Raw genomic sequence first — 9,101 nt, 5'->3', positions numbered from 1 at the left:
TGAACCTCAGAGGGAAGGCAGGGGAGAGTGGGTGGGAAGAGACCAACCAATAAACTTGCATGCATATATGCAAAACCCGTGGACACATACAATGGGGTGGTGAGGGCTTGGGGCTGGGAGAGGGGAGGATGGGAGCCGGCTGGAAGAGGTTAATGAGGGAAAAAGGAGGACCTATGTAATACTTTCAACAATAAAGATTTTAAAAATTGCAATATCCAAAGCTAAATAAATCCTGGTCAAAGGCACCGTTTCTTCCTCTCCCATTCTATATGTCAAGCTTGTACTAAAATTCCTCCACTTCAGTCACAAACATGTATTAAGTGCTATTGCATACCTGGCATAGGCTTAGATACTTGAACTACATCGTTAAACAAAACTGAGAAAGCTTCCTGAACTCTGCCCTTGTGGAAGTCAAATACTAACAGAGAGACAACAAAAATACATAATAAAAAATTACATGGTATATTAGCAGGTTACAAGTAGTGGAGAGGGGAGAAAAAGTAAAGCAAGGAAAGAGATGAGGAGTATTAAATTTTAAAGTTTATAACTTTAACTAGGGTGGGTCAAAGAAGTTTTAAAAGAAAGTATAAAATATTTTAATCCAATGAAAACTCAACTTATCAAAATTTGGAAGATGCAGTTAAAGCAGTGCTTACAGGAAAGTTGATAACATTGGACATATACACTAAGAAAGAAGAAAGATAAAATCAGTAACCTAATTTTCCACTTTAGGAAACTAGAAAAGAACATTTTAATTTTAAAGAAAAGAATAAAAATATGGACAGAAACCAGTGAAATTTAAAGCAGAAAAACAACAGAGAAAAATTAATAAAATCAAAAACTTGTTCTTTGGAAAAAAATAAATTAAAATGATAAAACTGTAGACAGTCTAAATAAGAAAAAAAGAGAGAAGACACACATTGCCAACATCAGAAATTAAAGAGGGATCATCATTACTGAGTCTATAGACATTAAAAGGATATATACACTTGAAATATATACAATTACATTTGTCAATTATTCCTCAGTAAAGGTTTATTTTTTTGGAAGCCATGAGATTTTAATTTTTTCTTTCTTTTAACTGCCACACTAACTAGATGCATGAGAGTCCTGAACAATAAAACTATTTATACATTGAATACAAAATAAATGTAAAATAAATGAAAAATTAGTTATCCAGGGATTCATTTTGCATTCCCACTGTTCAGCTTGTTTCATCTCTCTTTGCCTTTTGAAAACCCCTCTCTTTCTTGCTTTCCAATCAACTTTTGGCTCTGGTTTTACCCACTGTACTTTTATCTGTTGTTCCTTAGCTGGTGTAACAAAAACATCTGCAGTGGGTTCATATGGAAGAATCATCTTTGGTTCTTTCTCCCCCAGTTTCCCTGCCTCTTTAACTTGCTGTTTCCCTTTGTATTTTGCAGCTGTGACGGGTCTTATGACACACCGATAGATGTTTGGTGACTGGTAGTGAGGATTTTCATATAAAGCTGGTACTCCAAAACTTCCCTGGAAAATCTTTATGAGATTTAAGACAAAATGAAACCCTATTTCTATAAGAGCAGCATCTTCTCCTATGATCTGAAGTTCTGAAATGATATCCTATTATCCAAAACAGTGAAAGTAAACACGTGGCTTGCAAATGACTGGCTTTGGGGATGACAGTGCGGTGGGTGTACTGAAGGTCTGACTTAAGAGTTCTTTTATCAAAGCTTATTGCGGTAATTCATCAAAAGCAAGGTCAAAAGACTAAAGGGGCTGAGAACCTTTCAAACAGTTTCCAGTCATCTTTAGTTCAGTGAGGGTATGGATGTTTTGAACTAGAAACTTAACAGATGCTCTATGAGGTGAATTTGAAAACCACATATAGAGATCTTTGTTTCTTCTTAGCTTCAAAATAGAAACATTTAATGTAGTTTCACATTTCACAGGCCTCATTAATCACAAATAACTTATCTTTACGATCCATTTTAGTATCTGCTTTAGATTGAGGCATCCACATTCTTAAGTCTTGCAATAAACGTCTTGTTCTGAAATGTATTCCTCTGGAAAAAAAAGAGGAGAATCCATTCCTTCTTTTTGCACTTGCCCTTGCAAATGGGGCCTGGGGTGCAGTCTCTGTCTTCTCCCTCCACTTCCTCTGCCAAGTCCAGCTGCTTAGCTGTGGCCTGTCATCTTTTTTTGGTCCTTTCCAGCTTCTTCCTTTGAACCCCAACCCAAGGCTCCTTGGTGGCCACCGTCTTGTCTCACTGCCTTTGCTGTTAGTACATTTTTTTTAAAGGATAGTAAAGGAATGCTATGAACAACCCTATGCCCACACATTTGATAACTTAGCTGAAGTGGGCCAATTCCCTGAAGACACAAATTACCAAATTTACCTTTTGGCTGATCTTTGAGGAAAATATGAAGACTATTAAGAAATACCGAACAAAACTGACGATAAAGTAGTCTGACTTTTCATTTGTTAAAAAAAGAGTTGAAAATCCTTCGTGTGTGCTTGATAACATTGCAGGCATCTAGCCTGCACTTTAGCAAAGCAAAACCCAATTATTAGACTGAACAACTGGCCATGCGCTGCTTCCCTCCTCCTCATATGCCCCACCTGTCAACCCTGACCTCGTATCCTGGTTCTTCTCTCTCTGCCTCTGCTGCCACCCACAGTCCTGGCACGGAGAGCACCATCCAGATGGATTGCTTCCCCATATCACACACCCAGATATCTGGATGCCATACAGTGAACAGAATTTTTCATTTTCTTTCCAAGGGGTGGCCTGTGATTCAAACAGAGTCTCTGTATTGTCTGGCTCAGCTCTGGAAATTATCAAATTATCTATAAAGAAGAATGAAAAAGACATGAGGGTGAGGGAATCCAGTGGGTTTGAAGAGATCGCCCTGAAGTTGACCTTTGCAGTCCGTTTTTGCTGAGAAAAGAAACATGTACAAAATGTATGTCTTCATACTGAAACACCTTCTGTTTAGAAACCCAACTTCTGAGGGGGTGAGGTCAGGAAACAGCTGGGGAGTTATTTCTCCTTTGTAGTACGCTAAGAACTTTTATCCCAGAGACGGGTAGGAGGATAATCTTCCCCTTTAAAAGCCATTAAATGAATCCGTGGAAAAAGCAGAAACTTGGACTGAATGAGACATTGCAATAGAATTTCATATGTTTTGACCTGGTAAGAAACTGATTCGGAGCATAGGCAATAATAGATCACTTCATTTCCATTTGACTTTTTGAAAGATGCCACTACTATATTTGGGAACCGGAAATGAGACTTTAGAAAAAATTGGAAATTACCAAGAAATCAATCACAAATTGAAAACAAATAATTCTAAGAAATTTAAGCAAGGTTTATGAACGTCAGAGTAATTCAAGTCCTTGATATTTGTTAAATTTCACAATACAATGAACAAAATTGTTTACCTTTATTCTCGTTTCAAAAATTAACCCACAAGCCTACAGACAACAAACCCACAAAATACTAAAACAATTCTTGATATGAAACTTACAAAGACTTTTATTTTCCTGGAGCTGGCGGCAGATTGCAGGAATTATAGCCATTTCTAATCTCCAGAAGGGCTCTAATTTTATGCTATAGTTTACACATACAATAAGTATCTCTGTACAAAGATCAAATATGGCTTTTCTGTTGTAGCCATTCTCCACTCTTTGTGTAATTTAAATTTTCAAACATGTTTGTAAAACACAAAGAAGAGGATGGCAAATTTCACAATGGATTAGTGATCTTGCAAATAGTTTAAAGACTCTTGTGCTGTATCTGTCTAGTAGGGTGACTTATTTTGGAAATATTATCTCAATCTTTGAAATTCTGTGTAAGTGGAACTGTTTAGGTAAAATATTTATGATACTAGCATTCAGAGTGTTTTTCCAACCAGAACTTCTAGGGAAGGGATTCTAATTGAATTTGAGGACAACTACCGTTTAAAATTATGAGATAATCCAATATTGCCTTTTATAGATAGATATTGATTTTAGGTGATTTTATCCTTTTTTAAAATTTAACTTTATTGTTGAAAGTATTACAGATGTCTCTCCTTTTTTCCCACTGCCCCCCTCCATTCAGCACCCGCCCTCCCAGGCCTTCACCACACTATTGTCTGTGTCCATGGGCTATGCATATATGCATATAAGTTCCCTGGTTAACAAATGATCACAAGATAAATCCAATACATTTGACATATGAATATTAGGTGAGGAAAACTGGCATAGACCATATCAAGTAATGACCATCAATGCCCAAATTTGGAGGAAACTGCAAAGTTCTTGAACTATATAAATCTCTTTTTCCTTTTTGAAAATGTTTGTTGTGTTTTATTGTAGTAAGGACACAAAACATAAATTATACTCTCTTAACAATTTTTAAGTGTGTATTACAGTATTAATTAGAAGCACGGTGCAGTACAGCAAGTCTCCAGAACTGATCTTGCAGGACTGAAACTCTATACCACTGAACAGCTCTCCACTGTCTCCGCCCCTCCACCATGGCAACTACCATTCTACTTTCTGTTTTTATGAGTCTGATTACTTTAGATACTGTATATAAGTGGACATAGGTCTCTTCTTGTAACTTCCCACTATGTCATGCCAATCCATATTTAACATGAACTCATTATGGTGAAGTTTTATCATCCAGTTTAGTGATGATGACTGGTTTGCTCTACTGTGTTTCTTGCTAGTTGTGTCTTCTTGAATTATAGACAATTCAAAACTAAAAATAAGATTTCCCACACTCACAGCCGAGTTCTGGATGTGATTTTGGTTCTGCCTCTTTGATCCATTCATGTAAGATTATGAAGCAGAAGTGAGCTAGAGGCCATGATCCTGTGCTTCAAAGACATGAAGACATAGGTGTTTCTGCAAGGGCTTAGTCATGTCCAGTCATTTTCTTTGTGGGTGTTGAAAGCAACTGGTAGTGGTTGTGGCAACTGGAATCCCTGTTCCAGCACCAGATCTGTCTCTTGCTTCAACATCATTTGGACAGAACAGACCCAGGGATGCCCCCTTTTCCAGCCTCCGGCCATTCTCCCTGTGTCTTATCCAGTCACGGGGCAGTCATGAGGCAGTTGATCAGTAGGGACAGGCACTTGCGGATCCTAGGCTGCAGCTACAGCAGGTCGCCCTGATATCCCCAGTTCTAGGGGCCCATCCTGGTCCATCCTGATCATGGTAGAGGACGATTGCTTCACCTACAGGCCAGTTTAGCTATTTTATTCTAGGAGCCTTTCATAGAGACCCTGATTAATATACATTCCTTCAACCTCTGCCATCATTTTTTAAGCATTTAATTCTCTGTCACAAACCACTTTTCACATCAAGTTTTCAACGTGTTCCTCATTCCTCCATCTGGCTCTTGGCTGACTCACCAGCTGAGCGCGATAGCATGTTCTAACTAGATCCCAGCCTCAATGTCCCCCCCCCCCCTCAGTTTATTAGATCGCTTGTTCGTTAATCAACTCCAAGCAGAGACAGAAAACCACCGTCAGTCGCTTCAGTGCTAGCCTCTCCAACTGCTCTGATCACATTGCTGCGGTAAAATGATAAACCAGCATTTCAGTAATTATACATTAATTGTAATTTTGAAATACTATGCCAAAACCTGTATTTCATTTTAAAAGTATTCAGTATTCAGAGTATATTTAAGACTGAAATGGAACTAAAAATATAATAGATTTTAAATTTAAAAAATAAGTAAAAATGTAAATGAATGCATATATAAATATTAATCACATTCTGATGAACTATTGCAGGATTAAATGAATACAAAAAATTACTATTATAAAATAGTAAGATGGACACTAATATAAGATAGAGATAATACATAGTGAGAATTTTTAAATAAAACATCACTTCAGATATGTTTTTAAATGCAGCCTTAGAAGACAAAGTGCAACAAGCATTCATGCATGAACATGTAGTTATTTTGTGCCAAATATTTTAAGCCTCAGTTAAAAATTCTGAACTGTCCCTGTTAAGTAGAATGTTGAGGTGATAATGTTATGTCAATTCAAACATTTTCCTCTAACTCATTCAGCTTCAAATAATCCTTTCTCTTGACTAATTTTATTATTTTTATTTTTTAAAGATATTTTATTGATTTTAGGGGGGGGGAGGAGAAGGAGAGAGAGAAACATCAACGTGAGAGCTAAACATCTATCAGCTGCCTCCTGCTGACCCCCCACCAGGGATTAAGCCTGAAAGCTGGGCATGTGCCCTGACCAGGAATCAACTGGCAACCCTTCGGTACTCGAGACAATGCCCAACCAACTGAGCCACACCAGCCAGGACTTTTCTTATAATTTTAAATAAATCTTTTGAAGACTTGTACTTGGGATTGGGGAAAGAGATTTGAGGCTGAAATCTTTATAATGAGAATGCGATGTTCTTGTTTAAAGAAAACATTTCTGACTTGTCCTCTTCTTTAGTTTCCTTGTGTAGAGACGGAGATTCTGACTTACAACTACCAGTATCGATTTGGATACTGTCATATTTCCTTTGTTTAGAAATTCTTCTCACTAAAATAAAATTTGTTTTTCAACAGAAGCTGTCTAGCTCCCTAATATGGCTGCTTAAACTCATACAGGCTGGGATGTGTTGAAAACTACGGACTGCGTATCATTTTTTTTAAATTTTCACAATATATTTTATTGACTCCAACAGACATACTATAATTTCAATATGTATTCAATATAAAAAAAGTTATTAACATTCCTTTTTTAAAATCCAAGTGTTAGGAATCCAATACTCACAGCACACCTCAGCTCTCACTTGGCACATTTTTACATTTGCATAAACACTTAATAATAACCTCATCGTGTAACTCAATCTAAACCTGTACATTACTGAGTGCCTGGTCAGTCTCTTGCTTCAACCTGTTTGGACAGAACAGACGCTTCTCCACCTTCAGAACCACCTCCAAGACCAGCCAACACACCGATTTCTTTTCTACCTTAACTCCTTAACTCTTGACTTAATTTTATTCATTGCCGAACAACCATGAGCTCCCAAATTCGTCAGAATTATTCCACTGAGGTGGAGGCCTGGCCAACCTGCCGCTGAGGCCGCCCACACCTACCTCTCTCTGGGCGAGATGGCGGAGAAGCACGAGGACGAGGACTCCAAGCGTCTCTTAAAGTTGCAAACCCAGCGCGGTGGCCGCACTCTCCCCCAGGACGCGCTGAGGCCTCCCCAGATGAGGGGGCAGAACTCGGGGCGCCAGGGAGGCCGCCCCGGCCTTGGGGAGGAACCTGACCAGGCCCTGGTGGACCTTCGTGCCCTGGTTCTGCCCCCGGGACGCTCAGCTTTAAAGCCCTGCAGAGCCGCTTCCGGGTGAGGAGGGGAAGCTCATCAGGAAGATGGGCCCCACCTGGCTCCCTCCGCAGGCTGCGGCCCCAGGCCGGGCGGGCGAGTGGCTGTAGGAAAGGCTCAGCCTCCAGCACCACTAGGGGCCTGGGGAGCCCCGAGGCCTGTGAGGGGCCCCTCTGCCTCCCCTGGTGCCTGAGCCTCTCCCCAACTACTGGCCATTCTTTTAACCACCCTGCAGCCCTCTCCCATGCATTGGACCAAATAGAAACAATAAAGCTTTTTGCAGAAAAAAAAAAGTAAATTACTAAGATGTCAGACTTTTAAAAATAGCAATATACATACCCACAAAAATGCAGCTTTTCACAAACATGTCACATGGGACTTTATTCCCCCACCCATCCTCCATCCACATATTTTTGTTCCAGTTCTGTCACCCTCTATCTCCCTCTCAGAAAGTGCACGTTCCCTTCTTATTACAAAAGTGGAAGCGGTTTAAGAAAGGCTTTTACATGCCCTACCTAGTTTGGCTCAGTGGATAGAGCAGTGGTCGGCAAACTGCGGCTCGCGAGCCACGTTCGGCTCTTTGGGCCCTTGAGTGTGGCTCTTCCTAAGCCTTAGGAGCACCCTAATTAAGTTAATAACAATGTTCCTACCTATATAGTTTAAGTTTAAAAAATTTGGCTCTCAAGAGAAATTTCAATCGTTGTACTGTTGATATTTGGCTCTGTTGACTAATGAGTTTGCCAACCACTGGGAGCATCCACCCACGGACTGAAGGGTCCCGGGTTCAATTCCAGTCAAGGGCACGTACCTTGATTGCAGGTTCCCTGGCCGTTCTCGGGGAGGGTGCAGGAGGCAACCAATCAACATGTCTCTCTCTGTATCTCCCTCTCTCTCCTCCACTCTTTCTAAAAATCAATGGGAAACATATCCTTGGATGAGGATTAACAAACAAACCAAAAAAGGCCCTTACATGATGATTTCTCATCATTCAAAGCACTTTTGTCTTCACACGTTTTTTGTTTTCTTTTTTTCTGTCCCAGGGGAAGAGGTGCCTTGGCTTCTCACCAGCTTCTATTTCTTTCCTTTCATGCCTCTTGGGAACCTCATTCATTAGTTCTCCATGGCCCTTCCCATTTTTTCCTTCATCTCTAAGTTCTTTCTCTCTATTTCCAAAAATGTGCATTCTCCTTATATTTTTAAAATTACCCTTGACTCTATCCATTTCCTTTTTCTACAGAAGCAGGGCAGTTCGGGGTCCTGAGTAGGCAGCCTGCTGCTCATCTTCCTGGGTTTGCAGGCAGACTTTACCTCCTATTAGCGGTGGGACCTCCAGCAAGTTACTTAATCTCTGAGTATAAAATGCTGATGATCATAGTGTTGTTATTAGCTTATTGTGATTACTTGATTTTCAAAAACATTAACCGTATTTCCCTTTCTTTTCTTCTGTGGCCTCTCTTCCTTACTAAGTACAAAGGTCTGAAATTTAAAGTCACAAGAGAGAAATGCAAAAATGCAGCTTTATTTTTTTGCAAGTGAATTTAACTTGCTCATGAGCCGAATTTCTACCCCATAATAGAGAACACTGAAATTAGCCCTTGGAGGAAAAGAAGAAGCTGGTTTTAAAAGTTGCCTCTGATGCATTAAAGCTCAATTTTAGGCTCCTCCACTTGTGTGTCTAATTACATCTAAGGGAACAGAAGGAAGCTTAAGGCAGCTCTATTGATAGTCTTCTCGGTGAAGCAGAGTGTGCAGCAGGTTTAGCCTTACAACAGAG

The 9,101-nt window shown here is 39.7% G+C and overlaps 1 pseudogene across 1 annotated transcript; it reads right to left on the bottom strand.

The window, feature by feature from the left end:
- Window positions 1-1,054: 1,054 nt before the first annotated feature.
- On the bottom strand, window positions 1,055-3,562 carry LOC308534726 (ribosome biogenesis protein BRX1 homolog; annotated as a pseudogene). The gene is made up of 2 exons: window positions 3,511-3,562; window positions 1,055-2,161 (listed from the first exon to the last, which is right to left on the bottom strand). The product of its transcript is annotated as a ribosome biogenesis protein BRX1 homolog (transcript).
- Between the last annotated feature and the right edge of the window lie 5,539 nt (window positions 3,563-9,101).

This window comes from Myotis nattereri (assembly GCF_964212035.1).
Source record: "Myotis nattereri genome assembly, chromosome: 18".
In the NCBI taxonomy this organism is placed as follows: domain Eukaryota; kingdom Metazoa; phylum Chordata; class Mammalia; order Chiroptera; family Vespertilionidae; genus Myotis; species Myotis nattereri.
The sequence above is the reverse complement of the archived record's forward strand: the minus strand, read 5'-3'. Positions and strand labels throughout refer to the sequence as shown.